The following is a 5,834-nucleotide window of genomic DNA, read 5'->3' as shown; positions in this document are numbered from 1 at the left end:
TAGAGTTCTTGTCTGCCATGTGGGAGAAACAGGTTTAATTCCCAGACATGCATAACTACAGCTGTTGAAGCACTGAATCTCTGGACTCATGTTGCATAAATTGCTAATTTTGTCCCCTGGAGGCTAGTCCAATTCACCTCAAGAAGAGAGTCACACTTTTAGGCTGGGTCCAACTCTGTTTTATTGCTTGCAAGCAGGCCGACAGAGGAGCTTGTTGCTCAGATCAGTGTCAACCCTAAACAAAGCGCGCGCGCAGCTTTTATTGAGCTAGCATTTTTTCAGTTGGCGTGTTACATTTTGATTGGTCATTACAAAACAAAACTTGGGCAACATGTAAGACATGTGCAGTGGGCCATCCTGTACCATGTGGGTGGAAAATTACAGAATGCAGGGGCTGACACTAGAACAAGGAACCCTTAAAGAAGGAGAAGTGTGTCTAGTTTTGCTACAACACCTCCTCAACAAGGCAGAGGGGAGAGGGGAATTCATGCTTAGCAGGGAGTGTTGAGAGGAGTGAGGAAGCAGCCCGCAGTCTGTGCTGAAGCTCCAGCCAGGAAGAAGAAGGGAGGGGCCAGCCCTGCTGTGGAGCAGAGAGCCCCACCCCACCCAGCCCAGAGAGGATGTTGGGGGTGTCTGGGTTATCTTAAACCAGCAAGGGTCTGGGACAGACATTGCATAAACTGGGTTGAGCCAAATCAATCGAGTCTGATACTACATTCAACTAGGTTTATCTCAAACCTGTTTCAGCTATTTTCAAACTGGTTTATGTGCACTGAACGTCTATTGTGTCACAGGTTTAAACCAGTTTCTGATCACTTAAAGCAGTTTAAGTGTAATGTCTGTCCCTAGGCCCAGTGATACTTAACTATTTACAGATTTAATGATACAACATAACATAAAACTTATAACTATAAACTTACATTCAGATATTTCTCACTCTCTCTCTCTCCCCCAACAATAACTCTTGTTCACTCTTATCTTAGGCATAGGCCCAATCTTGTGTGGCCTCCTGATCAGTGTGCAACCCCTGCCCCTCAACAGGCAAAGGAGTTCTCAACAACAAAACTCAGGTTAATTACAATTCAGTGACAGGAATAGCTGGCAGTGACAGGAAAATAATTGAACACAATAAGGTTACATTACAGGTACAGAAATAACCAATACAATAAATTCAGACATAAGCATCTTACAATCCTCTCATCCTCAGAGGAAGAGGTAGACTTGGAGTTCTTGAGGCAGCTCTCAGAGACTGTATGGTCTAGGGATATGGCTGTCATGGGAGACCTAAACTACCCTGACATCTGCTGGGAGGAGCAGTTAGCCAAATCCAACCATTCACATTGGTTCTTAACCTGCATACAGAACCTTCACCTAACCCAGGAGGTATACGGTCCCCCTAGAGAGAATGCCTTACTGGACTTGGTGTTGGCTACTGGGGAAGACCTGGTAGGGGAGTTGCAGATTCGTGGTCACCTTGGGGACAGCGACCACCAATCAGTTGAATTCACCATATAGTGTAGGGTAGGAAAGATAACTAGTAGGGTGGAAATGCTTGATTTTAGGAAGGCTAACTTCAGTGTGCTCAGGAGTTTAGTCAATGATGCACTACAGGATAGGAGCATTGGCAAGATAGGAGTCCAGGAAGGGTGGTCATTTCTAAAGGGAACTATCCTTCGGACGCAGAGGGAGATGATCCCATTGTGTGGAAAATGGAGGAAAGGGGCCAAAAAACCTCTGTGGCTAAACAGAGAAATCCAGGGAAGCCTAAGGGCAAAAAAAGAGACATATAGGCAGTGGAAGCAGGGGGAAGCTACCAAGGAGGAATATACCTACTTGGCCCCCACTTGCAGGGAGGCAGTTAGAAAGGCCAAAGCAACTAGGGAGCTGAGGCTGGCAACAGAAATTAAAGACAAGAAAATGTCATTTTTTAGTTATGTAGGGAGTAAAAGGAAGGCAGCATAGGACTCCTACTGAACAAGCAGGAGCAATTAATGATAGACAAGGGGGACAGGACTGAGCTCTTCGATGAGTTTTTTTGCCTCAGTTGCCTTACTTGGATGGGCTTGCTGTGTTTAAATCAGCAGGCCTGGATGAGCTGCACCTGAGGGTGCTGAAGAAATTGGCCGGAAACCACTGGCATGGCTCTTTGAGTGCTCGTGGTGCTTGGGTCAGGTCCCAGAGGACTGGAAAAGGGCCGATGTGGTCCCTATTTTGAAGAAGGGGAGGAAGGAGGATCTGAGTAATTATAGGTCAGTTAGTCTCACCACCAGCCTTGGAAAAGTCTTTGAAAAAATTATTAGGCCTCATATTTGTGAGCGTCCAGTGGGAAAAGTAATGCAGCAGGGCAACCAGCATGGATTCATAGCAGGTAGATTGTGCCTGACTAATCTGGTTTCTTTTTATGACCAGGTCACAAAATGCTTAGATGCAGAAGTAGAGGTTCATGTCATTTACTTGGATTTTAGGAAGGCCTTCAATATGGTATCTCATCCCATTCTCATAAATAAATTAAGAGGCTGTGACTTAGATGATTACATGGTCCGGTGGGTGGCAAATTGGCTCGGGGGTCACACACAAACAGTGGTGGTGGACGGGTCGATATGGTCCTAGAAAGATGTGGGCAATGGAGTCCTGCAGGGCTCAGTCCTTGGACCTGTGCTCTTCAATGTTTTCATCAGAGACTTGGACGTGGGTGTGAAGTGTACTCTGTCCAAGTTTGCAGATGATACTAAATTGTGGGGCAGAGTGAACACACCAGAGGGTAGGGAATGATTGCAGGTGGACCTGGACAGGTTGGAACACAATAGGATCCAGTTCAATATGGACAAATGTAGAGTGCTGCACCAAGGGTGTAAAAATATCCAGCACATCTATTGGCTGGGAAATGACCCTCGCAGCAGCACAGAAGCAGAAAGGGACAGAGAGCAGATTTAGGCTGGATATCAGGAAGAACTTCTTCACAATAAGGGCAGCCAGAATTTGGAATGGGCTTCCAAGGGAAGTGGTGCTCTTCCCTACCTTGGGGGTCTTTAAGAAAAGGCTGGATAGCCATCTGGCTGGGATCATCTGACCCCAGCATTCTTTCCTGCCCAGGGCAGGGAGTCGGACTCAAAAATCTGTTGAGGTCCCTTCCAATCCTAGCATCTATGAATCTCTATATAACAACAATAGGGACACAATACTGTAAACAGAATCCCAATAACATAAATAACCAGATCACAACTATTGGCACAGCAACAGTGCCCAAAGAAGAAATGGCAAAGCAGGAAAAGATCCTATTACCTAATTGAACATCATTACCCTCTCCCCGGTTGCGCAACTAGGAGGGGTCCATAACCATGGCACCGCCCTTAAAAACGGGCCCTAGACTCCCTTCTGTACCCACGGGCGAATTGTCCCCACTCAGGGTCTTCCCCTTGTTCCCTCACAGTGAGGAAGGCCCCTTCTCCATGCAAATCCCCTTTCCAGGTAACTCATGAGTTCACAGCTTTAAAAGGGTTGAGCTTGTCTCCAGTGGTGTACTGGGGCAAACCCTCCCTGCCCTCGCTGGGATGGTCGACCCATGCCACTTCCAGCAAGAAGGCTCCAGCTGCTTCATGCAGCTCTTCTGGCTGGTTGACCTGCTCTCTGCCCTGTGTACCACCCCGTGCACCAAAGGAGTACCTGCCTTGGGCAGGGGGAAAAAATTGTGCTGCAGCCCCAACATCTGTCAGCTCTAGGGCCCTGTGTACTTCTCTGTGCACTGATGGCCCAGCTCCTACCTTGTACAGGGTTGGGGACCTCCGCTGCCTCATGCAGCTGCTGTGCTCCCATCCGCATCTGGAGTCTCCACGCACCATTCTGTGCGCTGAGTCTCCAGCTCTGTGCACCAGTCTGTGCACCAAGGGCTTTTGCTCCTCCCACATATTAATTCTCCCTAAATTCGTGTAGGGGAACACGAGTGTATGATTAGTGGCAGGTGAACATGTGACCATTCTGAGCACTGTATTTAGTTCTAGAAATTTCCACAACTTATGTAGCCCACACAATGTGGTCTTGGCATTTTAATTTTGTGTTATATTAACAACTTTTTCTCCTTGCAGCTTTAGTTCCTTTTGCATTATGCTGTTCAAACAGGCTTAGGATAGGCAGAATAGAACAAGCCCATCCAAGGCACCTCATTTTTGCCCGAGAAGGGACTTTTCATATACAGGAGACATATCCTTGTATCTTTTGGGACTGCAAAAGATGGAGTCCACAGCAAGATCAGTGACTGTGTAGGATAACTCTTATGACTTTGGAGACCATTAACTTTGAGGCTCCGCAAAGGTTTTGAGATTTGATTACATGGATTTAAAATGGACAAAATGGATTGGCTCCAGTTTGTTAAGATGAGCTGATATGGTAGATTTAAGTCCAAACTTTTTCAGCATGAAAGGTAAAGATTTCTAGACACTGAAAACTAGTGTTGTATTTGAATTAAGCTATGAGTCTCCAAGCATTTACACACACACCCCCACCCACCCACACCCTCTCTCTCTCTCTCTCTCTCTCTTTTAACTTTAGTTATTCAGTACCTCCATTTAGATGAATAGGGCAGTCCCCAGATGTGGGCCACAGTGAGTTAAATGTGGAAAAAATAGTGCATCTCATATATATAGACTGAACAATCTTCCCTCCTATCTTGACTTGCTTGTATAGTTTCTAATACTGGAGTTTTTTGGGGGACATGAAGAGGGAAGTCAACAGGTTTGCAATTTAATTTACCTAAGTAATACGCCTAAAACTATTATTGCTTCTTTGGTGCTATGAATGCCAACAACTAATGTACCTTGAACATGATTGTTTTTTAATGTTTGCTACAAAGTTAATTTAAAATAGAACTAGGCAGTGCCTCCAAAGAGCAAATCTAAAATAAGACCATATCAGCCTTCTTTCTAAAGTCTTGCTGGCTTGTACTGTCTTTTTCTCCTGTAGAAGCTGGATATCTTATAGCTTTTTGCTGTTGGCAGACCATATAATTTTATCAAATAATTAGCTTTGGTCTTTACAAAACTGCAAGTTGCAAAGTTCACATTATTTTATTTAAAACTTTTCTCCTATTTTATTGATGGATTCCTCCTCTTGTCCTTTTCCTGGCTTACGTTGCTTGGATCTCTCATTTTTGACCATTTCCAACCTATTTAAAGCTTTGATAAGTGCCTGTTATCTGATTTCTGGAAGAAAAAATCAATTCCTTTGACCACAGCTTTTCCTTTGAAATCTGGAGAACAATTGATACACCCTTGACATAACCTCCATCCAGTTGTTCTTGAAGAGTAAAATAAAATTCCTCTTCAGGTGTTTATTCTCTCCCACTTAATAGGATGGCATTTTGTTGATACTTAACTTCATTCCTCAATATTGTACTGTTTAACATTTAAGGAAAAAGAAAGTCTTGATCATCTTGAATTAAGGGAGTACTATATCCTACCTTGAAATACAAGTTTTCATCCAAAGACTGCTAACCAAAGAAACAAGTTGTGTAAAATCTTTGACCCGCTCGCTCTGGATACTGAGCTATTTGGCTTTGGTACTAAAATTAAAGCTCAGAGTTTCTCTAATAGAGCTGTAAATTAAAACATTGTTTGTTTTATACAGAATGTTTAGATTTTTGTATTCAATTTCGTGTATTCTGTTCTTATTTATCCCAACATTAATTGTCTTTTGCTCAAAATAGTTGGCATATGTTTGCATACAGTATAAGGAGCTCCTTCCTTAGAATATGAATAATCCAAGGGGGGGGTGTGTGTGTGTGTGTGTGTGTGTGTGTGTGTGTGTGTGTGTGTGTGTGTGTGTGTGTGTGGGGGGGGGAG

General features: G+C 44.1%; 1 protein-coding gene across 4 annotated transcripts in view; it reads left to right on the top strand.

The window, feature by feature from the left end:
* CCDC102B (coiled-coil domain containing 102B) overlaps positions 1–5,834 on the top strand; it is a 477,100-nt gene that overhangs the window by 143,363 nt on the left and 327,903 nt on the right. The gene's annotated exons all lie outside the window — the stretch shown is intronic.

Source organism: Gavialis gangeticus, unplaced genomic scaffold (genome assembly GCF_001723915.1).
Source record: "Gavialis gangeticus isolate Ggan-Ray unplaced genomic scaffold, GavGan_comp1, whole genome shotgun sequence".
NCBI lineage: Eukaryota > Metazoa > Chordata > Crocodylia > Gavialidae > Gavialis > Gavialis gangeticus.
The sequence above is the reverse complement of the archived record's forward strand: the minus strand, read 5'-3'. Positions and strand labels throughout refer to the sequence as shown.